The following is a 27,152-nucleotide window of genomic DNA, read 5'->3' on the forward strand; positions in this document are numbered from 1 at the left end:
TTGAATTTAAACCAATCATTAAGAATACTTTCCAAGGGAAATGTAGCTGGCACGTCTTTGAGAGTTTCCCCATGGTTGGGCAATACTAAGAGAAATCACAAAGACAACATCAGAGTAGAAGTTCCTCAAACACAACTTGTTCTCCACAGAACTTCAAATTGCAATTATACAAAATCAACAGGAGAACCACAAATCTGGGGTCACAGACAGTGGGGCTCAAACCCATGGAATCTGCATGCATGACTCCTGGATCAACTCAATAACTTTTTTACAAAATAAGCTAATTGAAACAAAAAGAAACAAAGTAAACACAACAAATGAAAGATTACACACTAACCCAGCACAGGGAAAATCTTGATTGCAAAGTCACCTTCACCCAGATGCGCCTGCCGCCACCCAGACCCTCCAGTCCCGGTACTCCAGAAAAAATTCCCAGGCAGATGCTAGGCATGGAGCTGAGAGGTCCAGGGAAGCCCCACAGCTGAAGAGACACATATCAGAGCTGTGCTTAAAGCATCAGGGGTCCAGCTACGGTCATCAAATTGATACCATCGGCAAACAGGGTCTTAGTTAGACCTGTTTGATCATGCATCAAACAGAGAAACAAGTTTTTTTTGTCTTGGCAGCAAGGTGAGTTTTATTACATGTACACCATTTAAGGAACTGGAGGAAATATTTTCCAAGACAAGTTCACAGTGAGAAGAATGATTTGAGTTATTATAACCCAAACATCATACAAAGAAATGACTACCTTCAAAAGAAAGCAGGAGGAAAAAAGAAAAAGAAAGAAAGAAAAATAGAAAGGGAAAAGCTGTTTGGTCAGCATATCCTATTATTTTGTCGGCCCTTTTGTTGTTGACCATTCAGACTTTTGATCTTGTCCTTCAAGGGAGGAAGGTGCTGATATGATATTAGCCCATATGCTGTTTTATCCCAGCAAGCAGAGTACAGGAGGATCTTACTACATAACATAAAAGGAATGAGACTAAACTTTTCTTTATCAAAACCTTTTATTTTGGGGGAGAAGAGATAAATTTTTAAACTGCTTTTAATCAAGAAACAAGAATTAGCTAGCTTACACATTCTACTGAATAGTGTCAAAAAGACAAATGCATTTAAGATAATTTTGCAAGTTTAGCAAATATGAAATTGATGGGTTCTTAACTCCAATATTAAGTAATTACAAATATTCTTTTTAAGCTAATTTAATAAAATGGTTGTAGATCTCCCGCAGTTCTACTTAACTGTGCATTAACAAAAACATCTGTTAAAATTCCTTATATAGTACTTCTGAAAAATTCTAGTCAAATAAGATCACTAAAACTACCAGGGAAGCTTTGAAATACTGACTGAAGATTCATTACAAAATTGATTTAGCCCCTTTCAGGATTTGGCATTTAAATCACAAAAAAAAAAAAAAAAATTAGCCAATGTTAGCTAAAATATACTGGTATTATGTGAAAAAAATATTGAAAATGTATCATCAATCATGCATTTCATAATTTCATGAGCTAAATAAGCTACAACTTATAAATATTGTAATGCCTTTGTAGGTATCTCAACTTCCATCAGTCCTCAGCTAAGCAATTACCTGGTACAACACATCTGCACTCATATAACAAAGGGGAGCAGAGAAATGATTTTGCACACATTCTGTTCAGTGTTTGACTTTCAGTCTCCCCTCTTTTATGCAACTGTTCTAAGTATAACTTCTTGAAGTGTATGAGTTGAGGGGTAAATAGAATACCTATTGTGCTAATGAGAATATCTCAGTGTATAAAGTTTTTCAGCTGAATAATTATTTCATTGTGGTCATGCTATATGCAAAAAATAAACTGTACAGCCATCCTTTTCTGTTTGCAGTTTGTGAAAAGAATTAGGCTCAACTAAATTTAAAATGTACATTAGTTCATTTTAAATGCAAAGATTAGAATTGTGCTTACTTTGTTTGTGGCTCAACACATCATATGTATCATAACAAAGTCTCTGCTTGAATAATATGAAAAAGTTCACATATGTGCATGGTGCATTCCTTCATTAAAATTTTTCCTTGCATCTATTTCAATGTATCTTTACAACTGATACAACTGACCTTTACAACAAAAGTTGAAAAAAAAACAGTAAAAATGATTCAATTTTATAACACTTTAGGTTTCCTGAAGTGTTCCTTTAGGACTTAAAAAACATCATTGAAACATTGCTTTCCATAGTCTGCAGGATCCATTTGAAGTTCTTGCTTTTCATCATTTTGCTTCAATTTAGAGAAATCACCAACTCTGTCCTTGGTATCCTGCTTAACATATCTGTTTGAACTCTGGGTTCACTTTCCAGGTTTGGTCCTGGAATTAAATGTTGAAAAGAATTAAAATATAGCTGTTTCGAAGTACTGGGATTTTGATTATGGTTCATTTGTGAAACTGGAGCCATATTTGGGGAGAGAGGTTGTCTAGTTGGAAGTTGAGAGATTGCTTGATAATTCTCATGTTTAGAAACTAAAATAGGGGACTTTTTTAATGAAGTGGGAAGATCTTCAACTTTTGCATGGTCATTCTCTTCTGTACCAGGCATCCCTGCATCACCACCTCATTTGATTTGTTCTTTCCTATATGGAATATGATTGCTTGAAGGCTCTTCATTCTTATCTGCAGCATTCTCAGTTACTTTTGAAATATTTTTAGGTACTGTATGATTATGTATATTCAAACCATTGCCTTCATTTGAATGAATCTTGTGTGCCTCCTGCTTCTGTTCCTGCAAAAAGTGGTCTGCTAACTTTTTAATATTTTCTTCATGCTGTGTTCTTCCTTTGTCTGTTGTCCACACCAAAAACTCTCATATTCTAGCCTCATCACAAGGTAAGTATTATTATCCCGTAGTCCTGAAGCTGGTCTTCTTGTTGAAGAAAATCCTGATGAAGCTTGGCAAGTTGCTCCTTTAAATGATGTATATCTTCTATTTAATATATTAGTTTAACCTTGTCATCCTCACATCTCTTCCCCAGGCCCTCCCTTGCCTGCAGACAGCTGCTGAGGTCACCATAGTCAGCCTCCTTCTGGTCAGTCTGCTTCCCGTATGAGTCCACCAAGAGCAGGAATGAATTGCACTTCTCCAGGCACCCATGGGCCACCTTGGTGTTCTGGACCTGGCCCTGCAGCCCAGCCACCTCTTCTTGAAGCAGGACGTGGCAGGAAGAGATGCTCCAGTAGTTGAAGGTGAGGATGGCAATCACCACCAGCACAAGAGACAATAGGTGGCCCACCCACTAGTTGGTCCCGAACCCCACCATGGGGTCTGTATTAGTTTGCTAATACAGCTGGGAAGCAATATGCCAGAACTTGAGGGACTTTTTTAAATGGAAATTTAGTAGTTACAAGCTTGCAATTCTAACACCATGGAAATGTCCAAATTGCCTTCACTCAAGAAAGACTGAAGTCATCTGAAACATCTCTATCAGCTGAGAAGGTATGTGGCTGGCATCTGCTGGTCCTTGTTCCCAATTCTGTTGCTTCTAGATTCTGATGCCAGTATTTTCCTCTCTAGATATCTGTGGCCCTTCACTTAGCACCTCAGGAACACAACTCTGAGTTCTGGCTTGCTTAGCATTTCATGGGAAGGCACATGGTAATGTCTGCTTGGCCCTGCATCTCCAAACGTCTGGGTCTCATGTTGACTCTGTTGGTTCTGCTGCTTCTGCTCTCCAAGCATCTGCATCTGAGGTTTATCTACAATGTTTCACCTTTTAAAGGATTCTAATAAACTGATCAAGACCCACCTGAAATGGGTGAAGTCGTGTTCTAGTTTGCTAGCTGCCGGAATGCAATATACCAGAAACAGAATCGCTTTTAAAAAGGGGGAATTTAATAAGTTGCTAGTTTACAGTTCCAAGGCTAAGAAAATGCCCCAATTAACACAAGTCTATAGAAACATCCAATCTAAGGCATCCAGGGAAAGATACCTTGGTTCAAGAAGACCGATGAAGTTCAGGGTTTCTCTCTCAAGTGGAAGGGCACATGGCGAACACAGCATCATCTGCTAGCTTCTCCTGGCATCCTGTTTCATGAAGCTCCCCAGGAGGCATTTTCCTTCTTCATCTCCAAAGATCGCTGGCTAGTGGATTCTGTTTCATGGTGCAGCAGCATTCTCTGCTCTCTCTGAATCTCCCCTTCTCCAAAATATTTCCTCTTTCATAGAATTTCAGAAACTAATCAAGACCAACCCAAAGGGGTGGAGACATGTCATCACCTAAAACATCTTAACAACCACTCTTGATTTAATCACATTTCCAGGGAGATGATCTACCTACAGATTCAAACATACAGTATTGAATAGGGATTATTCTGCCTTTATGAAATGGGATTTAGATTAAAACATGGCTTTTCTAGGGGACATACATACTTTCAAATCAGCGCATTCCACCCTCTGGACCCTAAAAGAAGACATGTCTTCCCTGTATACAAAATACATTAATTCCATTACAATATCAGAGATCCTTAAATCATTTCAGTAACATCACAAATGAAATACAAAGTTAGAAACAGTGCAAACTCCTATCAAAGTTAGTTACAGGCATGGTCTGTTCTAAGGCAAAATTATCCTCTGGCTCTGGACCTGTAAAAACTCGTAACAAGTTACTTGCTGCCAACATACAAAGGAGGAGTAGTTATGGGATACATATACCCATTTTCAAAGGGAGAAAGGAATGCATAGGTCACTGGACCCATACAGTTTCAAAAACCTGCAGGGCAAAGTTCATTACATTTCAAAGTCTGAGAGTCATTTATCTTCAGGGCTTTAGAAAGTGGTGGTCCAACCCTTTCCAAAGGCCTATGCAGAGGCCTGCCTCTCTCCCAACACAACTTTGGGGGACATTGGGGAGATGACCTTTTCTTCAGCTCCACCCTCTCCAAGGATTGGGGCTGCACCCAGGCTCTCTGCCATCTCTGGGGTACACACTCAACCCATCCACGTGGTGGCAGCCAGGCTCTTCCCAAACCCAAAGGAATGTGCTTCACCCTCTCCAAGGACTGAAGCGGCATGACTCTTCCACTGCAACAAGGTGGAAGGCCCATCATCTGCCTTCGGGGCAAGCTCACCCTTTCCATGTGGTTGGGTGGGTCTGCTCTCCTAGCCTGAGGCTTCTTGACTGCAGACTTCAGACTCCATGGTTTTGCCCCGAAGTTATTTTTCCTCCAATGTGTCCCTTCTCTGAAACTCCCAGTCCAGACTGGCAGTGACTCTGTTTATATATGTCCCACAGCACTCTTGGCTTTCTATGCAGTAGCCTTGGATCATGCCCATCAGACATAAGGAGTTTCCACAAATCCTTCCTGGATAAAACCATGTCCGATCCTGGCTTTCTCTGAAATGGCTGACTGGTTTCACATTTGGCCAAGTCCTCATGTGGGGCACTGTTCTCTGGGGTCTCCCTTCCAAGAAGCCCAGAATTCTCCACAACAACGTCTGGTTTTTTTGTACCCAAGAGTTCAGTTCTCAGCTTATCTCTTTCCTGTCTCATTTCACTATAAGCTGCGAGGAGAAACCAGGCTGAACTTTCCACATTTAATTTGGAGATCTCTTCTGCTAAATATTCAAGTTCATGGTTTTCAAAATCTGCCTTCCAGCCAAAACCACTAGTCAATTTTGCCAGATATCTGCCATTTTAAAACAAGGCTCGTCTTCCTTCCAGAATATAATAACACATACCTCATTCCGGTCTAAGGCTTTATCAGAAGTATCTTTAGAATCCACATTTCTCTTAACAGTCTCTTCTAAGCATTCTAGGCCTTCTCTACCAAACTTCTCACAGTTCTTCCAGAATGTTTCCCTTATCCATTTAAAAAGCCATTCCAACAGGTTTGGTATTTGCAAACCCCACCAGCACCCCCCTCTCAGTACCAAAATCTGTTCTAGTTTGCTAGCTGCTGGAATGCAATATACCAGAAACAGAATGGCTTTTTAAAAGGGGGAATTTAATAAGTTGCTAGTTGTATTAGTTAGGGTTCTCTAGAGAAACAGAATCAACAGGGAACACTTGCAAATATAAAATTTATGAAAGTGTCTCACGTGACTGTAGGAACGCAGAGTCCAAAATCCACAGGGCAGGCTGCGAAGCCGATGACTCCGATGGATGGCCTGGACGAACTCCACAGGAGAGGCTCACCAGCCAAAGCAGGAATGCAACCTGTCTCCTCTGAGTCCTCCTTAAAAGGCTTCCCATGATTGGATTTAGCATCACTAATTGCAGAAGACACTCCCCTTTGGCTGATTACAAATGGAATCAGCTGTGGATGTAGCTGATGTGATCATGACCTAATCCTATGAAATGTCCTCATTGCAACAGACAGGCCAGCGCTTGCCCAATCAGATAAACAGGTACCACAACTTGGCCAAGTTGACACCTGTCCCTAACCATGACACTAGTTTACAGTTCTAAGGCTAAGAAAATGTCCCAAGTAAAACAAGTTTATAGAAATGTCCAAAAGCATCCAGGGAAAGATACCTTGGTTCAAGAAGACCAATGAAGGTCAGGGTTTCTCTCTCAAGTGGAAGGGCACATGGCGAACACGGCATCATCTGCTAGCTTCCTCTCCTGACTTCCTGTTTCATGAAGCTCCCTAGGAGGCATTTTTCTTCTTCATCTCCAAAGGTCATTGGCTCGTGGACTCTGCTTCTTGTAGCCGCATTGTTCTGCTCTCGCAGAATCTCTTTCATTCTCCAAAATGTTTCCTCTTTTATAGGACTTCAGAAACTAATCAAGACCCACTCAAATGAGTGGAGACACTCCTCCACCTAATCCAGTTTAACAACCACTCTTGATTAAATCACATCTCCAGGGAGATGATCTCATTACAGTTTCAAGCATATGATGTTGAATAAGGATTAGAAGAAATGGCTGCCTTTACAAATTGGGATTAGGATTAAAACATGGCTTTTCTAGGATACATACATCATTTTAAACCATCACAAGTCACATCTTAATCTAATCAAAAAGCCACACCCAACCTGGGTGTATCGCATCTCTGTAGAGATAATATAATCATAAAGGATTTCCACCCCCGAATTTTGAACAAGGATTAAAGAACATGGCTTTTCTGGGATACACAGCAGTTTCAAACCAGCATAGGGTTGAATACAACTGTGCCCTGGGGCCTTGCCACTGACACCCACAGGCAAAAGCTCAGGTCTTAATCATTTAGCTGCCCAGAGGATGCAGCCCAAAGACCAATAAAAGCAAGACTAAACTTTTTGAGATTAACAGCAAGCTATTTCAACAAAGGCTTTTAGGTTTAAAATAACTCAATCTTGCTTGAGTGAAATGATCATAATAAACATTGTTTTAGCTACTGAAGAGTATACTAAACATTTTCCAGCTAAAAGATTATATTGAGTATTTTTTTCCTAACTAGCCAGTTCTCTTTACCATAGCCCAGGGGCATGTATAACAATAGGGTATAGGCTCTATACAGTTTAATTGAGAATACCTTCTCATCAAGATAAAAGGGAAATCATATTATTGACTGTATGGTAACCTTTTGTGGCCACAATATTTCATCATTTCTCTTGTCTAGTAGCTATTCAATCAACAAATGTTTGATTATTTACTATAGTAGACATTAAAATGAAACTGAAGACATTCTACCTTGCAGCAAACAGAAGACCATAATTGCCTGAGTGATCACCATAATAGTAACGATTGGTTGTAAAGCACGGATGTCAAGGAGCCTGGTTACTTTTAAGACCAGGAACTGTCCTGTAACACCTAATGGAAACTTTAACAATGCCTTCAGAATCTTTTAAGTATTCATTTATTTGGTCCTAAAACCAAATTTGAAAAAGCACATGTGGTAGTTAGATTCAGTTGTCAACTTGGCCAGGTAAAGGCACCTACTTCTGTTGCTGTGGACATAAGTCAATGGTACGTGAACCTCATCTGTTGCTGATTACATCTGTGGCTGGCTAGGAGGTGTGCCTGATGCAATGAATGATGTTTGACAACTGACTGGTGCTTAAATGAGAGAACGCAGTGTACCACAGCCCAAGCAGCTCAGCATACCTCATCTCAGCACTTGCAGCTCAGCCCAAGCCTTTGGAGATGCAGAAAAAATCACCCTAGGGAAAGTTGTTGGAACCCAGAGGCCTGGAGAGAAGGCCAACAGAGATCGTCCTGTGCCTTCCCACATAACAAAGAACCTCAGTTGAAAGTTAGCTGCCTTTCCTCTGAAGAACTAATTATTAAAAGCCAATCCACTTCTGGTGTGTTGCATTCCAGCAGCTAGCAAACCAGAGCTGCACATAACTCATAAAAACAGAAGATTTGTTTATCAGCCAGCCTAGCATTGATGGAGCATTTAAAGTAGCTGTGCATACCAGTCACTTCAGAGTCTATGAATTAAGGATACACAATTCTTGTTTCCTTCAAATTCATATTGAAACCACATTTTTTAAGCAAACGAACAAAAGAATCATGTAGTAAAACATTTTTTTGATGAGATTGAAGTTCAGAGACCTCTAGAGTAGCTGTTATAAAACAATTTCTAATGGAAAATGTTAAGCCTATACAGAATAATCCAGTGAGTATAATAAATCCCCACCTATCCATCATCCAGCTTAGAAAACTACATTCTGCCATTATTTTTTCATCATTCGCCTCCCTCCATTATCCATTCAATTATTATTTTATATATTTCTTTGTAGAGATATAATTTACATACATTGAAATGCAAAAATTTTAACTGTATGATTTGAACAAATATATAAGCCCTTGTAATCTACATTGCCTATCCAGACATAGAATACTTTCATTATCTCAGAAAGTTCACTCATGTCCATTCCCAGTCAATTCACACCCCCAACTCAGACACAACCATCATTCTTGTTTTGTTTTTCACACCTTATGTAAGTTTTGCCTATTCTATAACTGCATAAATAGAATTATGTAGTATAGCTGTCTTTATTATTTTGGGTCTGGGATTTTTCATTCAGCAAAATGCTTGTGAGAGTCATCCTTGGCAATAATACCTGTATCAGTAGTTTATTCCTTTTATTCTGACTAGTATTTCATTGTATGTACATACCACAACATGTTTATCTACTATCTACTACTAAAGGTGGGCATTTGAGTCATTTCAAGTTTTTGGTTATAATTTTTTTTAAAAGCCACTATGAAAATTTTTATATGAATTTGATGTGTGTGTGTGTGTGTGTGTGTGTGTGTGTGTGTATTTGTGTGTAGATGTGTTTTCATTTCCCTTGGAATACCCAGGTGTGTAATTGCTGGGTAAAAGGGCAGATACAACAGATAATTTTATAATATGCAAGTTAACTTTCTAGGTTCTCCCATGCTGCATACAAATGTTCCTTTTGACAAAGATGAAGTATCTCTTTAAGTTAATTTTAAATATAATGATAGGCTCCCCAAAATACAACTTTGAATCTGGAATGGTTGGAATGGCTGAGATCCCACAGAGAACTATTAGTCTCCCAAACCACAGAGACCAGCCCCTTCCCCCATAGGCACAGCATGCTGGATCCCTGAGAGGAAAGAAAACAGATTTTACTAGTAGCAAGGAATTAGTTCAACCAAGCTCTAATTGCAGAATTAACTAGCAAATTCTGACTACTGAAAACAGGCCCTAAACACGGATAAACCTGGAGTAAGCACTAAAGGAACCAGGAGTTTTTGCCCCAGCAGAGGGGGGCAGGACTGGTGGAAAAAAAAAAAAAACAGGCTTTCTTAGTTGGGCAGCACAAAATGCTGGAAAAGAGCTGGATTCCAAGAAAAGGGGCACATAGAGCCTGGAGGCACATAGAGCCACATACCAATGCCAGTTCTTGATTGGCAAACCTAGGGAGAAGGGGTCTGGCTCTGAAAAGGCTTTTTTTTAAAAAAAAATTCTTAACAGCTCATTAGACAGAACTGCAAGCATTCTCAGGCTACAGCACTACCCTAGGCAAAGGCAAAATCAAGACAAACTGAATAATCAAGTGGATGGGGATAACTCCCTAAAAGGTATATCTTCCTCCAAGAAAAGGGGAGCAGGGCCCAGATCAAGTTGAGGCCCTTCTTCAGGAAACTCAGGTCTCAGGGGCTGGAAAACATAAGCAACCAAAGCCCACCTACTACCTCAGACTGTCACAAGCACAACGCTGGCAGGGAAGGTTGGTGAAATTAAAAGCACTGCATCACTTTAGGCTGGTGAGAAGCTGTGGGCAGACAAGTGCCACATGCTAGGCAGGATAGGAAGAGTAGACTCTAGATGATTCATAGGAGAGACTGATAACATGCTGGGTCTCAACCTCAGGGAAACTTGACACTGGTTATTCTCTCCTCCTGAGACTTTTGTCTGTCTGGTCTGGGAAAATCTTACTGGGACTGATCATATCTGAGGAGACTCTCCTCAAAAAGATGTTCCATATAGGCAGGGTAAGAAACAGAAAAACAAGAGCTAAAAAATTATGATGAGTTAAACAGAAACTATGCCAGAGATCTAGAATAATTTGAGCTGAATGACAAAGAACAGATAGAAAACAAAGCCATCCAGTAAGAAAATCCTAGGTAAAAAAGTGAAAACAACCTCCAAAATAAACGAATTAAGGAAATCAAATGCCTAGACACCAGCAAAAATTAATGAGTCATACTAGGAAATCAAAGATATGGCCCAGTCAGAGGAGCAAACCAACATTTCAAATGAAATGCAAGAGTTGAAACAACTAATTCAGAAAGTTCAAACAGACATGCAAAATCTCATCAAAAATCAAATCAATGAGTTAAGGGAGGATATAAAGAAGACATTGGGTTAGCATAAAGAAGAACTTGAAAGTGAAAAAACAAATCACAGAGCTTATGGGAATGAAAGGCACAATAGAAAGAGATTAAAGAAAAACAATGGAGACGTACAACAATAGATTTGAAGGGGTAGAAGAAAGGATTAGTGAATTAGAGGACAAAACATCTGAAATCTGGCACACAAAAGAAAATATAGGAAAAAAAATGGAAAAATATAAGCAGGGTCTCAGGGAATTGACTGACAACATGAAGGATGCAAATATACAGCTGTGGGTCTCCCAGAAGGAGAAGAGAAGAGAAAAGGAGGAGAAAGACTAATGGAGGAAATAATCACTGAAAATTTCCCATCTCTTGTGAAAGATGTAAAATTACAGATCCAAGAAGTGCAGCATACCCCAAGCAGAATAGATCCAAGTAGAACTATTCCAGGACATTTACTAATCAGACTGCCAAATGTCAAAGACAAAGAGGGAATTTTGAAAGCAGCAAGAGAAAAGCAATGCATCACATACAAGGGAAGCTCAATAAGACTATGTGTGGATTTTTCAGCAGAAACCATGGAGGCAAGAAAGCAGTGGTATGATATATTTAAGATTCCTAAAGAAAAATGCCAACCAAGAATTCTATACCCAGCAAAACTGTCCTTCAAAAACGAGGAGGAAATTAAAATATTTTCAGACAAACAGGCACTGAGAAAATTTGTGATTAAGAGACTGGCTCTACAAGAAATACTAAAGGGAACACTACAGGCAGATAGAAAAAGAGAGGAGAGAGAAGTCTGGGGAAGAGCATAGAAATGAAAACTATCAGTAAAGGTAGAAGGAACTAATTAATGAGTGAACTTTGAGAGTTAAAGCTAAGAACACAGATTATTAGGATATAGAAAGAGGGTAGAGATTTGACATTTGGAATACAGAATGTGCAACAGGACTGATTGTAAAAATTCAGAAATGGATAGCACAATACTATTTGATGATAGTAGCACAATAATACAAGTACACTGAATGAAGCTGAATGTGAGTGTAGTTGAGGGAGAAGGGCTTGGGGCATGTATGACCAGAAGGAAAGATAGAGGATAAAGACTGAGATGGGGTAAATTAAGAATGCCTAGAATGGACAATGATGATTACTAAATGTACAAATAAAAAAATTTGCATGAGGAAGAACAGGTCAATATCAACATTGCAGGCTAGTGTCTATAGTCAACAGTTACATTGTAATATCCTTCCACTGAATGTAACAAAGGAACTATGCCAAAACTAAATGTCAACAGGTAGGCACCATGGGGAAGGGATATGGATTCTTCGTGAAGAAAAGGAAATGTCTTCATTTAGATTATGGTGGTGATGGTATCAGTACTTACTTATGTCGGATTGTATGATGTAAATGAAACTGTTTAAAAATGAATAGAGTGAAACAAGGACTGGAGAAAATGTGGAGAAAGAGATGTAACTATTCACTATGGGTAGGGGTGCTGAGATGTGCAGCCCCTCTGGATGGCAGTGTGGTGTTTCTATAGGAGGCTAGGGGTGGGGTTTCCATATGATCCTGAAACCCCACTGTTAGGTGTATACCTTGAGGAACTGAGAGTTAGTACACGAACAGACATTTGCACACTGGTGTTTATGGCAGCAGTGTTTGTGATTCACAATGGATGGAGGTGACCTAAGGATACAATGACTGAGGAATGGAAGGGGGAACTGTGGTATATACACACAACAGACTACTGAGCAGCTGCAAGAAGGAATGAAGTTGTGAAGCATGCAACTAGGTGAAGGAAGTTTGAGGACAGTATATTGAATGAAATGTTAGGAACAAAAAGAAAAATATTATCATGCCTCACTCATATGGACTAACTATAATATACAAACTCAGAGACTTGAAGTTGAAAGCATGGGTTATCAGGTTGGGGCCTATTGTAAAGGGTCCTAGATTGTAAGCTCTTGCAGCAATCACATATATTCAGGAGTTGTAACTGTTATTTCTAAATTCTGAGATACTAAGCTATTTGTGTATAACCTCGTCATTCCCTGAAACTTCAGGTACTCATGTGACACCTGAGACTTGAAGTTAGAGTACTGAAGCTATGAAAGTCAGCAGTACCCTATACAGCAACTGTTTAGAAAGCTGAAAAGCGTGCATGGGTGGTTCAGTGGTAGAATGCTCGCCTTCCATGCAGAGGACCTGAGTTCGATTCCCAGACCATGCATTCCACTCCCTAAAAAAAAAACTGAAATAGCGATCAGACTTCTACTAGAGATATGAATGAAATCAATCCAGTTAGGACTAAGGTAAATCAGAATACTAGTGTAAAGGATGATGTGATCCATATTTTAAAACTTCAACTTCTGTTTGAGGTCAAAGGGAGAGATGTTTATTTGGTGCAAAATTTATATTTGGGTAGCATATTATCTAATTTAACTTGTATGGACAGTTTATTCAAACACTGTAATTAAATGGAATCTTGAATAGAGAGTGAGATCTTGTTGGTTTATACAGGTTAGTGTGATGCCCCGATATAACCCAGAGTAATTTGGGCAGAAAGTAAAAAAGTATTTTTAAAGTCCACTTGGGGGACTGGGGAGAATGGAGGAAATAGCAAACTTCCCCATTTGGTGACTTCCTGATATTCTCACAAGCAGTGGGGACAACAAATTCAATAATTTAAACCCTTGATCTTGGGGTTTGCCCCTATGAAGCTTATTCCTACAAAGGATATACTAAGCCTACTGATAATTATGCCTAAGATTCACCCCCAGAGAACCTCTTTTGTTACTCAGATGTGGCCTCTCACACTAAACCTACTCGGCAGGTTATCTCACTGCCCCTCCCCCTACATGGGACCTGATTCCCAGCGGTGTAAATTTCTTTGGTAATGTGGTACAGGACTCCTAGGATGAACCAGGACATTGCATCATGGAATTCAGAAAGCCTTCTTGACCAAAACAGAAAAGATAAAAATGAGACAAAATAAAGTTTCAGTGGCTGAGAGATTTCAAACAGAGTAAAGAGGTTACCCTGGAGATTATTATTATGCATTATATGGATATCCCTTTTTAGCTTATAGTGTATTGGAGTGGCTGGAGGGAAGTACATGAAAGTGCTGAACTGTATTCCAGTAACTTTGATTCCTGAAGACAATTGTATAACCATGTAGCTTTTACAATGTGACTGTGTGATTGTGAAAACCTTGTGTCTGATGCTCCTCTTATCCAGGGTATGGACAGATGAGTAAAAAATTAAGGATAAAAAATAAATAAATTAGCAGGGATAAGGGGAAAAAAACTGGGTAGATTGAAATTCTGGTAGTCAATGAGAGGGAGGGGTAAGAGTTATGGGATGTATGAGCTTTTTCTTTGTTCTTTTTATTTGTTTTTCTGGAGTGATGCAAATGTTCTAAAAATGATCATGGTGATGAATATACAACTATGTGATAACATTGTGAACCATTGATTGTATACTTTGCATGGACTGTATATGTATGAAGATATCTCAATAAAAATATTTTTTTAAAAAGAAAAGAACTTTGCATTGCTTGGTAATGACATAATATAAAGAAAACACAGGCTAATTAGCAGCAATAGAACTGTTTTCTAACCTGTACATGAAATCTAACTAATTCCTGGAGACCCATGTCACCCTGTTCTGTCAATTTATTGCAAATTTCCTTTCTCCATTATCTTTACCCCTTGATAAATCCATCTATTTTATATTACATATTAGAAAAAATGTCATAGAAAATGCCTTTATAGAAACTGAAATTCTGAGAGTAAATGAATAAGGGTAAACAAACTGTTCGCACTAATTCTTCTTCAATAAAGTTCAAGAAGAAAAGAGAAATATAAAAGTTGCCATGAATTGCAAGATAACTTATCAGTAATTATCAAAATAATTAGTATTTTCTGAACCAATTCTTCAGAAGAAATTTACAAGTGCTGCTTCACTAAGATAGTACACCTGATTGTCCTTATATAAATAATAACAATCATCATTGTAATCATAATAAATTAATCTTCATTTTCTAGATTTACTCAGCTCAAGGAAACATCCAAGGGTCCTGGCTAAAATCAAAATAAGACTTAGGGTCAGTGAATAAAGCCAATATTTTGGCACTGCTTTTTATCCCACAACTTAAAATCTCTACAAATGACTTGGAAGGCTTGTGAAAATGGAAATTAATGACCCGCACTCCACATTTATGAAATCAGAAACTCTCTGGAGATGTATCAGGGATGGACCTTTTCTGGAAAAATCCCCAGGTAACCCTAATGCTTACATAGGATAGTATTTTGAGAAACAAGCCTTGTGATTTTTCACACCACTCAAAACTCCACAGACTTCTAATAAACCCTCTAGCATTCTTGCTTTAAGTATACTTTTCACAAGAATTGGCCTCTTGAGTAGTAAGATTTGGAGGACTAAGATTTGAGTGGTAGCACAGGAAGCTCAGAAGTAGTTTTAGCTTTAGTTTTAGCTTAGTTTTAGAAAATCCTAAACAAAAGTATTTTCCATGCCACTGTTACTCAGTTTAGTTCATCAGGAGTTTATTAAAATATTAATAATGAAGAGTAGACCTTATGTTTCCTTGGCCCTATCCCCTGGCCCATTGTTTCCCCCAGGAACCTGTTCTGTGGGTCAGTGGATAGTGTATTAAAGAGGGATAAAATTGGTTGGGGTAGTAAAGAATTTAAGATCCCCATGCATTCTGAACTCAATTTATAATAAGGTCCCTCTATTTACTTCCCAATACTAGCCCTGTTCAACTAACTTTCAAGTGTAGAACATATTTGGTCTTTTAGAAGAGATACCACTTCCTAGCTTAGTGAAAAAAATTTAAGGATGCAAGGTACAAAGGATACAAGAGCTGCCACATACAGTTGTGTACTACTTCAGGGAGTATATATGTGAGTAGGTCCCTTGTGGAGTTCTGCAATATATACTATGCACAACTATACATAGTGTACAATATTATGTATACAAGGGAGCAATCAGGTACAGAGTCTCATTAAATTAAATTAGTTTAACATAAGTTATTTTAATCAAGGTCTTTCCTCATTTTATAAATAATTTTATAGGTATTTCAGCCAGTCCTATTTTAGCCTTAATCCTTAGATTATATTTAAACCTTAGTTTATCAGTCCTCTCTTCCAATCTTTACCTTATAGTCTTAGTCTAAACTTGAAAATTTCTCTTCTGGCTCCTTCCATTTCTGGGTAGCAAGTCCATTCTTTCAATTTGCTTTCTCTCAGCCAAAAGATGTCTCCGTTGGGAAATTTTCCTCAAGTTTTCAACTCAACAAATTTCTGTAAACTGGATTTTCTCTGCTCATTAGCTATAAGGCATTTTCCAATAGTAAATGGTTATAAGAAACTATATCCAACTGCCATGAGTGGATATACTTTTCACATTTCTCCTCTTCCACTGTCCTGTGGTTTAAACATCCAAGGTTATACTAGGGAGCTTGACCCCTAACACAGTGGGAAATGATTCCCTATTAATATAAAACATGTCACACAGGGTGAAAACCATGGGCAATGATTGGGCACACAGGGTTGTAAAGAACATACCACATAGGCCTCAGCTTTTTCATCTGCAAATGAGGGGTAGGACGATGACAGTAGTTTCCAAACCTGATTGTTCCATCAGGATTCCCTAAGGAGATTTCATAAAATATAAGTTCTCAGACCCCACTCCCATAATGTTCTGATTTATTTTGTCTAGGGATGGGACTTGGGAATCTCAATTTTTAAAATCACTCCCCAGATGATTTTGCTTTCATACTATAAGCAGTATGTACTTGTAAAAGCAAAATAGTTGAGTCCCAGTTGCAATAAAAATGTAATAAATATATTCCATCCTATCTACAAAACTGATTATAACTAAGAACCCTGGATCAAATACATAAAATAAGTATCAGAAGAAACTGAAAGGATGATAAGAACTGGTGGACTGAATAGGTAATTCAGAACTAAAAGGACAAACTAGCAGTGAGTTGCCTGTTTGTTTGTTTGTTTGTTTTGCCTGCCCTCTATATCCTGGTTTAAGGTCTATGGAATCCCAAATCCAAAAGAAGTACAGATAATGTAAGAGCCAAGAAAAAAACATTCTCTCTAGACAGAGAAGCAGGAATGGGGAATCAGTGTGGTGATGAACACCTTTTGACTCTCAAGCATGAGCAATAAACAAGAGACCTTCACACAAATAAGGGGGAGCTGCCCCAAGCCATTCTGAAAGCCAGCAAAAAACAGCAGCCCCATCCTCCAATGACAGAGGCTCCACCTATGGGGTGGAGGACCCATTTTTTACTTTCCCTGCACTACTTTGGGAAAAGGTGGGGGTAGTGGCAACAGCCCCACAGGGTGTTTTTCTTTTACAATTTTGCCTTGTTAGGCCCAATCACAAGAAGCACATGAAAATGCAGGAAGTTGAAAGCTCTGGCTTTCTAACCAGATCACCAAGAAAAGGTCCCCTAGTAATCAGGGAGTGAGGGAGAACTACCTACATGATAACACTGGAAAAGGGATTTTAAAATCTTTGTACAAAGTCCTGGGCTCAGTCCCAAACTGCTCATGTGTGAAACCAGCTGTAATGAACATAGTAAAGGCTTTGAGAACTGAAGAAAACCATAGATCACTGTCCAAACCTCAGAATGACACTTATGCCAAGGGCTGCAAACCAGACAGTTCAACAGTGTTAAACACAAAACTGACATTAGAACCAAAATCTCCAGAAGCTGGTTCAAAACTTGAAGTCTGAACCCGACAGGGTTGACTTCCTGCTAAAATGAAATAAAAATTAATGTTCTCCAGATCTTTACAGGACTCATAGTCTCATAGAATAGTATTCAAAATGTCCAAATACATTCCAAAATTACTCAGCATACAAAGAATAAGGAGAACCTGAAAAAGTGTCTAGAGTAAAAGCAACCAAGAGGTATTAACCTTACGATGATACAAATATTGCAATTATCAGTTAAAGATTTTAGAGCAGCTATTATAGCCATGCTACAATAAGTAGTGGTTAACACGCTTGATATTAATGGAAAGATACAAGGTCTCATCTGAGAAATAGAAACTTGAAAAAAAGAGGAAAGCAGAAATTCTAAAATTGAAAGAAACAAAAACAGAAATGAAAAATTGGAGGTTCTCAATAGTCAAATGCTGATGACAGAGGAAAGAGTTAGTGAATTTGAAGATGGGTTAATAGAAATTATCCCATCTGAAAAAAAGAGAGATGAAAGATAATCAAAAATATAAAACAAGATCAAAGTCTTATGGGACAATTTTGAAATGTTCGATATTCATCTCATTTAAGTTCCAGAAGGAGAGGAGAAAGAGATACGTGTAGAAAATAAGTGAATAACTAATGGCTGAAACTCCCCAAATTTGTTTGGGGACAAAAGACAAAATTTTAAATTCTAAGAATCTCAGTAAACCCCAAAGAGAATAAACTCAAAAAAAATGCTTATATGCATCATAAATAAAATTCTATGAAAGATAAAGAAAAAATATTGAAAGCAGCAAAGAAAATTGACATATTACATATAGAGAATAAAGATCAAAATGAGTGCAGACTTTTCATCTTAAACCATGGAAGCCAGAAGACAGTAGAAAAGCATTTTTAAAGTGCTGAAAGACAAGACTTGCCTGTCAACCCAAAATTCCATGTCCAGTAAAACCATCTTTCAAGAATGAAGGTAAAATAGAGATGTCCTCAGATAAAGGAAAACTAGGAGAATTCATCACTAATGAAGATGCTTTAAATAAATGCTAAAGGAAATTCTTCAAGTGGAAAGGAAATAATAATTAAAGAATATCAGGTATATCAGTCATGTTGGGATAGCAACAGAAATAGTAAATACCTGCTTAATAAAATAAACTTTTTTGCCCCTTAATTTGGTTAAAAACATATTTGTTGAAAGAAAAAATCATAATACTGATGAAATTTTCAATTTAAGTAGATGGAATACATATGACAACTTTCTAAACAGAGGAAGACCAAAATAAGTTTGCTTTATTTTTATATAAATTGGCAAAATATTAATTCTAATTAGATTCTGTAAGTTTAGTGTATATGTTGTAGTCCCTGGAGAATCCAATGAAAAAACAACTCAAAGAAATATAGGAAAAAATCCAATAAAAAACTAAAATGGATTTCTAAAAAGTACTCAAATAACTTAAAAGAAGGGAAGATAGGGGAAACAGAAAACTAAAAATAAAATGCTATTCCCTGAAATCCAGAGGTACCAGTCTCTCCAAGAACATCAACCAGTTGCATCCTCCTATCCCATAACATGGACACCCCTTCTCAACGTGATGAAGCTATAATGGTCATTGTCCAAATAACCTTGAAGACTGAGAGGAAGGATCAAATGAAAGGGAAGAGTTTTAATAGAGAAGATAGGATTTAACAGAGAAGATAGGATTCAGTCTGACTACTGAATTATTATACTGATATTTCATTACTTCTTAGTCTCCAGGGTATTAGAGCAGCTAGAAGGAAATACCTGAAATTGTGAACTGTAACCCATACCAAATGTTGAAGTTTGTTTTATAACTAGTTGTTAAAATGTTCTTTGAAATTTATCATTTTTCTGCATATATGTTATATTTCACAATAAAAAATATTTTAAAAATAAGTAAAATAAAATAAAATGCAATGTATAAAAGCAATCATCTCAATAATTACATTAAATGTAAACAAACCAATTAAAAGACAATGATAATCTATGGACTATCTATAATACACAAACTCAGAGAATTGAAATTGACAGCATGGGATATTTAGTTGGGGCCTATTGTAAAGATTTCTAGATTGTAAGCCCTTACAGCAGTCACATATATTCAGGAGTTATAACCAATATTTCTAAATGCTGAGATACTGAGCTACTTGTATATTACCTGGTCATTCTCTGAAACTTTTGGTATTTATGTGACACCTGAGACTCAGAGTTAGAACACTGAAGTTATGAAAGTTAGCATTACCCCTTTCAGAAATTTCTTAAAAAGCTGAAAAAGTGATCAGATATGAATGAAGCTTATCTGGATAGGACTAAGGTAAATTAGAATACTCATAAAGGAAGATATGGCCATATTTTCAAACTTCAATCTCTGTGCAAGACCAAAGGAAGAGATGTTTGTTTGGAGTAAAATTTATATGTTGGGGAGCACATTATCTAATTTAACTTTTACAATCAGTTTACTTGAACACCATAATTATATGGAATCTTGAAGAGGGTGTGAGATCTTGATGGTGTGTTCAGGTTAGTGTGACCCCTGATATAACCCAGAGTAATTTGGCAAAGGATAAAAAAGTATTTGCACAATCCCTTTGGAGGACTGGGGAGAAAGGAAAAAATATTCAACTTCCCTATCTGGGAAATTTCTGATATTTTTGTAAGCATAGGGGACAACTAATATAATAGGCTAAGTCCTCAGTCTTGGAGTTTGCCCTTATGAAGCTTATTCCTGAAAAGGAGAAGTAAGCCTACTGATAATTATGCCTAAGAGTCACCCCCAGAGAACCTCTTTTGTTTCTCAGATGATATAGCCTCTTTCTCTAAGCCAACTTGGCAGGTGAACTTACTGTCCTCTCCCTTATGTTGGACATGACTCCCAGTAATGTAAATATCCCTGGCAACATGGGACAGAACTCCTGGGATGAGCCCAAGTCAGACATCAAAGGATTGAGAAAGCCTTCTTGACCAAAAGGGAGAAGAGAGAAACGAGACAAAATAAAGTTTCAATGGCTGAGAAATTTCAAGCAGAGTCAAGAGGTTATCCTGGAGGTTATTCTTGCACATTATATAGATATACCTTTTTAGTTTATGCTGTATTGGAGTGGCTAGAGGGAAGTACCTGAAACTGTTAAACTGTGTTCCATTAGCCTTGATTCTTGAAGATTGTAAAACTACATAACTTTTACAATGTGACTGTGTGTTTGTGAAAGCCTTCTGTCTGATGATCCTTTTATCCAGGGTATGGACAGGTGAGTTTTAAAAAAATAAGAATAAAAATAAATAAATAATATGGGGATATAAAGGGTTAAAATTGGACAGATTGAAATATTGTGGATCAAGGAAAGGGAGGGGTATGGGTTATGGAGTATATGAGTTCTTTTTTTTCCTTTTGTTTATTTTTCTGGAGTGATGCAAAGGTTCTAAAAATGATCATGGTGAAGAAAATACAGCTATGTGATGATATTGTGAGCCACTGACTGTATAATATGGTTAAACTGTTTGTGTGTGGATATTTAAAAACAAAAATATTTTGTAAAAAAGACAATGATAATCAGAATGTATTTTAAAAACAGACACACAAAAAAGAACCACCTGAATGCTTTCTACAAGAAACCTACTTGAAATATAATGCTATAATTAGCCTAAAAATGAAATGGTGGAAGAGAATATAACATGAAAATATTAATCAAAAGAAAAAAGCTAGAGACAAATTAGGCTTCAGAACAAGGAAAATAACCCAAGACAAAGAATGAAATTACATAATGATAAAAGGGTTAATTTATCACGCAGACACAACAATTCTAAATATGTAATTACCTGACAACAGAGTTTCAAAACAAGTGAAGCAAAAACTGACATAACTGAAAGGAGAAATAGGCAAATTCACAATCATATTCATAGATTTCAAAATTCCTCTCAGTAACTAATAGAATACTTAGAGAGAAAATCAGCAAGCATGAAAAATAACTGACTATATTCAACAAACTGCATCTAATTGATATTTATGCAACAATACACCTAACAACAGCAGGATAAACATTCTTTTCAAGTACTCATGGCGCATACACCAAGATAGACTATATCCTGGGTCATAAAACAAACAATTAAACTTAGGAGAATCAAAATTATTCAAAATGTATTCTCTGACCATAATATAATTAAACTGGAAGTCAACAACAGAAGAATATTTAAATCTCCAAAATATTTGGAAATTAAGACAGCACACTACTACATAATCTATGGGTCAAATGGTAACTTTCAGGAGAAATTTAAAAATATTTTAAGTGATTAAAAGAGAAATAAACTATACAAATCTATGTGAGATGCACCCAAAGTAGTGTTTAGAGGGAAATTTTGTAAAATTAAGTGCTTATATTAGAAAATAAGAAAGATTCCAAATCAATATTTTAAGCTTCCATCTTAAAAAGCCAGAAAGACAAGACAACCAAACTTAAAGCAAATAAAAGGAAGGAAATAATAAAGATAAGGGCAGAAATTAATAAAATTGAAAACGGGAAAACAACAGAGAAAAACAATTAAACCAGAAGCTTGTTCTGTTGAAAAAAGATTGATAAAATTAATAAACCACTATCCCAATTGACTAAGCAAAAAAGAGAACACACATATAATGAATATAAGGAATAAAAACTGACTCACATGAAAGAACTCTACAAATAACTCTACATACATAAATATGACAGGTTAGGTGACACGAACCAATTCCTTGAAAACCACAACCTACCAAAACTGACATAAGAAAAACTAAATAACTTCAATAGCCCTATATCCATTAAAGAAATGGAATTCATAGTTTAAAAATCTTCCAAAATACAGACTCCCAAGGCCAGATTATTGTAGTGGATATTTCTGCCAAACATTTAAAAGTCAAGGAAGGAACACCTCCCAACACATTTGATGAGGCCACCATTACACTGATTTCAAAACCAGACAAAGACAGTACAAGAAAAGAAAACTGCAGACAAATATTCCTCATGAGGATCATGTGGTGGCCCATGACAGACTCTGGAATCTGTCCTGTGACTGCTTGTTGAGGAGTGCTTTGGAAACTATTCCTTTTTTATTTCTTTGCTTTGTACATATGTTATACTACATAATAAAAAAGTTAAAAAAATGCATAACTATCAAGCAAATATATATATATATATCTCATGAAAACAGATGCAAAAATCTTCTACAAAATATTAGCAATTGAATCCAGCACCATATTAAAAAACAATAGATCATAACCAAGTGGGGTTTATTCCATCAAATGAAAGGATGATTCAATACCAGAAAATAAATCATTGTAATCCACCTTATAAACAGATGAAGAAATTTAAACACAATCATATCACAAGATATAAAAAAATCAGTAAACAAAATTCAACATCTATTCATGACAAAAAAAAAGAAAAGCTCTCAGCAAAAAAGGAACAGAAGGGAACTTGTTCAATCTGATAAAAAGACACTTACACCCAATATTACACTTGATGAAAGACTGAATGCCTTCTCCATATGATTGGGATCAAGACAAAGATCCTCATTCTCATCGCTCTTCAGGATCATATTGAAAGTACTAGCATTCTCAATAAGTCAAGAAAAAAATGAGACATACATATTGGAATGGAATAAATAAAACTATGTCTATTCCCAAATTACATAATTGTATACATAGAAAATTCCAAGAATTTACAAGAAATGCTTTTGGAGTTAATAAGTGAGTTTTGCAAGTTTGCAGATGCAAGGTCATCATTCAAACAACTATTTTCCTAAATACTAGAATTGAAAATTGGAAACATTTAAAATTTAAATTTAAAAAATAGTACCATTCACAATAGTGCCCTCCCAATGAAATATTTAAATCTAACAAAATATGTGCAGGATATGCAAACAAAACTAAAACAAAAACACAATGTATCAAAATCTGCAGGATGCAGTAATCAGAGGGAAATTTAGGGCATGAAATGCATATATTAGAAAAGAAGAAAGATATAAAAACCAATAGCCTAAGAATCAACTTAAGGAAACTGAAGCCAGGAAAGTAATTTAAGCCTAGAGAGAGGAGAAGAAAAGAAATAATAAAAATTAAAGCAGAAATTAATAAAATTGTGAATGGAAAATTAATAGAGAAAATAAAACCAAGAGTTGGTTCACTGACAAGATCAATAAAATAGATAAATCTAGTCAGGCTCACCAAGAAAAATGAGAGAAGACACAAATTACCTATTTGAGAATTGAAAAAGAGATCATCACTAATGATCCCATGGACACTAAAAGGAAAATAAAGAAATAGTATGAACAATTCTATAACCACATATTTGATAACTAAGATGAAATGGGTCAATTCTCTAAAAGACACAAACTAAATAAGTGCACACAGGAGAAAAAGATCTTCTGAATAGCCCTTCATTAAAGAAATTGAATCAATAATTAATAACCTTCAAAGAGAAAGCACCAAGGCCAAATGGTGTCACCGGTGAATTCTACTAATAAGGAATAAACAGTACCAATTCTGCACAATTGCTTGCATAAAATAGAAGCAGAATGAACACCTTCTAATTCATTCTATGTGACTAGCATTACCCTAAATACCAAAACCATTTAAAGACATCACAGAAAAGGAAAACTACAGACCAATAACTCATAAACATTTACACAAAATTCCTCACTAAAATACTAGCAAATTGAATCCAACAATGTACAAAAAGAATTTTATATACACGGCCAAATGAGATTTATCCCGAGTATGCAAGTCTGGTTTAACATTTGAAAATCAATCAGTATAATCTACTACATCAATAAGAACCTAAAGAATAAAAATCACATGATGATTTTAATTGACATAGGAAAAGCACTTGACAAATCTAGCACCCATTCATAATGAAAACTTTCAGCAAACAAGGTATAGAGGGCAACATTCCCAACTTAATAAAGAACATCTACAAAAAAAATCAACAGCTAACATTGTAATTAATGATGAGATACTGGGTGCTTTCCTCCTAAGATTAAGAACAAGGCAAAGATGTCATCTCTCACTCCTCTTATTCAACATCTTATTGAAAGTCCTAGCTAACGTAATACAAAAGGAATAAGAAATAAAAGGTTCTAGATTGGAAAACAGGAAATAAAACTGTCTTGTTTGCAAATGACGTGATTATGTAGAAAATACCAGGGAATCAACAAAAAAATTTCCTGAAAAAATAAGCTAGTATGAAAGCAAGGGTGCACAATACAAGGTTCATATACAAAAAAAAAAATTGCTTCCCTATATACCAAAAATGAACAATTGGAATTGTATTTATTAAAATACCACTTAAAATAGAACTAAAAAATTAAATACTTAGGTATAAATCTATCAAAGAGGCATAGTATTTCTATGTGGAAAACTAGAAATCACCAATGAAAGAACTCAAGGTAGATTCAAACAAATGGAGAGAAATACTGTGTTCATGGACAAGCAGTTAAGATGTCAATCCTCCCCAAAATGATCTATAAATTAAAGCAATCCTATTCAAAATCCCTCAGGATTCTTTTTAATACAGATAAATTGATTCTAAAATGTTACTTAAAAAAAAAGCAAAGGAACTAGAATAACCAAAACAATTATGAAAACAACAAAGTTGAAGGAATCACACTACCCAATATTAAGACATAATTTAAAGCTACAGTAATCAAGGAAGGATGGCATTGGTAAAAGTACAGACACATAGACCAATTAAAAAAAACAGTGAATTAAATTATTGGACCCATACAAATAAGGTCAAATGAAAAGATAAAAAAGCAATTCAACAGAGAAAGGACAGTCTTCAACAAATAGTGCTGGAAAAATTGGTCCATAGGCAGTGAATTTTGACATGTACCTCACATTGCATGTAAAAATTAACTCAAAATGTATCAAATACATAACCTCTTAGAATAAAACATAGGAAAAAATCCTTATGACCATAAGTTATGTTCAAAGGCTTCTTAGATATGATGCTAAAAGCACAAGCCATAAAAGAAAATTTTGAAAACTTACACATCTTTAAAAAAATGTTGCTCTGTGAAGGGCACCATAAAGTAAATGAAAAGTCAAGCCACAGAATGGGAAAAATATTAGCAAATCACACACCAGATAAAAGAGTTTGGTCTAGAAATATCAAAACTCCACAATAATAAAATAAATAAGGCAACTTTCAGAAATCAGAAGAAGTTTTGAATAAAAGTTTACCAAAGATTATAGATGGCAAATAAGCACATGAGAAAGTGCTCAACATAATCAGTCACTAGGGATATGCGAATTAAAACCATCATGAGCCCACCTCAATCAAGGTGGCAGAGTTAGAAGCTTCAGGTCTCACCCCACAGAAACTTTGAACAGTCAGTTATAACTAGCAAAAACATCTTTCTTAAATCTCCCTCAAAACAGTTAAAGGACTGCAGTAACAAAGAGAAAGCCCAAGTCAAGGAAAAGGCTACTTAAAAGTAGGATCTTGTGAGCTATAGTTGGCACTCACCCCACCCCTCACCAGCTCTGTACAGAAGGCCTGCGCTCCCAGTACAGATCCCTGGTTCAAGTTCCAAAGAAAACAGTAACCCTCATGCACATACTGGAGCAGGTATATATGGCCCACTCTGTATGGTGGTACCTTGAGGGACTCACTGATCCAGAACATGCTGTACCTGTAGAAGGCAGTTCACAGAGCTATCCTACAGAATACTGGGAAAGCAGTCAAGTGGCTGCCTAGGGCAAGGGATTGTTGCTATAGAACATACCGTACACTACATGGGACTATGAGGAAAATGTTTTCTAGGGGAAATGGTACATTCAAAACCATATAAACAGGAGAATTCCTAGGGTCACACATGCATGCTCAAGATAGGACTCATACACAGAAACAATAAGGTGATCCCTACAGTTTGGCTTGGAGCTATCCTCAAATAGGCTCAAATCGCTAAAGGAAAATATGGAGAAAGAACTAGAGAAATCAGGAAAATGACAGAGGAACAAAAAGAGAACATCAATAGAGAGATGGAAATTATGAAAGGAACCAAACAGATCTGAAAACCATAGTAAGAGAAATTAGAAATTTCCTAGAGGAATTCAACAGAAGATTGGCACTGGCAGAAGAAAGAAACAGTGAACTTGAAGATAAGACAATTGAAAGCATCCACTCTGAGGAACAGAAAAAGGAAAGAATGGAGAAAAGTGAAGAGAGTCTGAGAAATCTTTAGAATACCAACAAGTATACCAATATACGCATTGTGGGAGTCCCAAATGGAGAAAAAGAAAGGGGTAGAGAGACTATTCAAAGAAATAAAGGCTCAAAACTTCCCAAATCTAATGGAAGACATGAATATACACATCCAAAATGCTCAAAGAACTTCAAAGAGGATAAACCCATATAGACTTACAAAGTACCATGTTATAATTAGACTGTCAATTGCTACAGATGAAGAGAGAATTCTGAAAGTTGCAAGAGAGAAGCAATGTGTCACTTACAAGAAAGCCTTAATATGATTAAGTACCAATTTCTCACTGGAAACCACTGAGACAAGAAGGCAGTAAGAGGACATATTTAAAGTGTTGAAAGCCACAAATTACCAACCAAGTATTCTGTATCCAGCAAAACTGTCTTTCAAAAGTGA

General features: G+C 36.5%; 1 pseudogene; it reads right to left on the minus strand.

Annotated features, from left to right (window-relative positions):
* Positions 1-2,176: 2,176 nt before the first annotated feature.
* On the minus strand, positions 2,177-3,286 carry LOC143672085 (protein GOLM2 pseudogene; annotated as a pseudogene).
* Positions 3,287-27,152: the final 23,866 nt, after the last annotated feature.

Source organism: Tamandua tetradactyla, chromosome X (assembly GCF_023851605.1).
Source record: "Tamandua tetradactyla isolate mTamTet1 chromosome X, mTamTet1.pri, whole genome shotgun sequence".
Classification (NCBI taxonomy): Eukaryota; Metazoa; Chordata; class Mammalia; order Pilosa; family Myrmecophagidae; genus Tamandua; species Tamandua tetradactyla.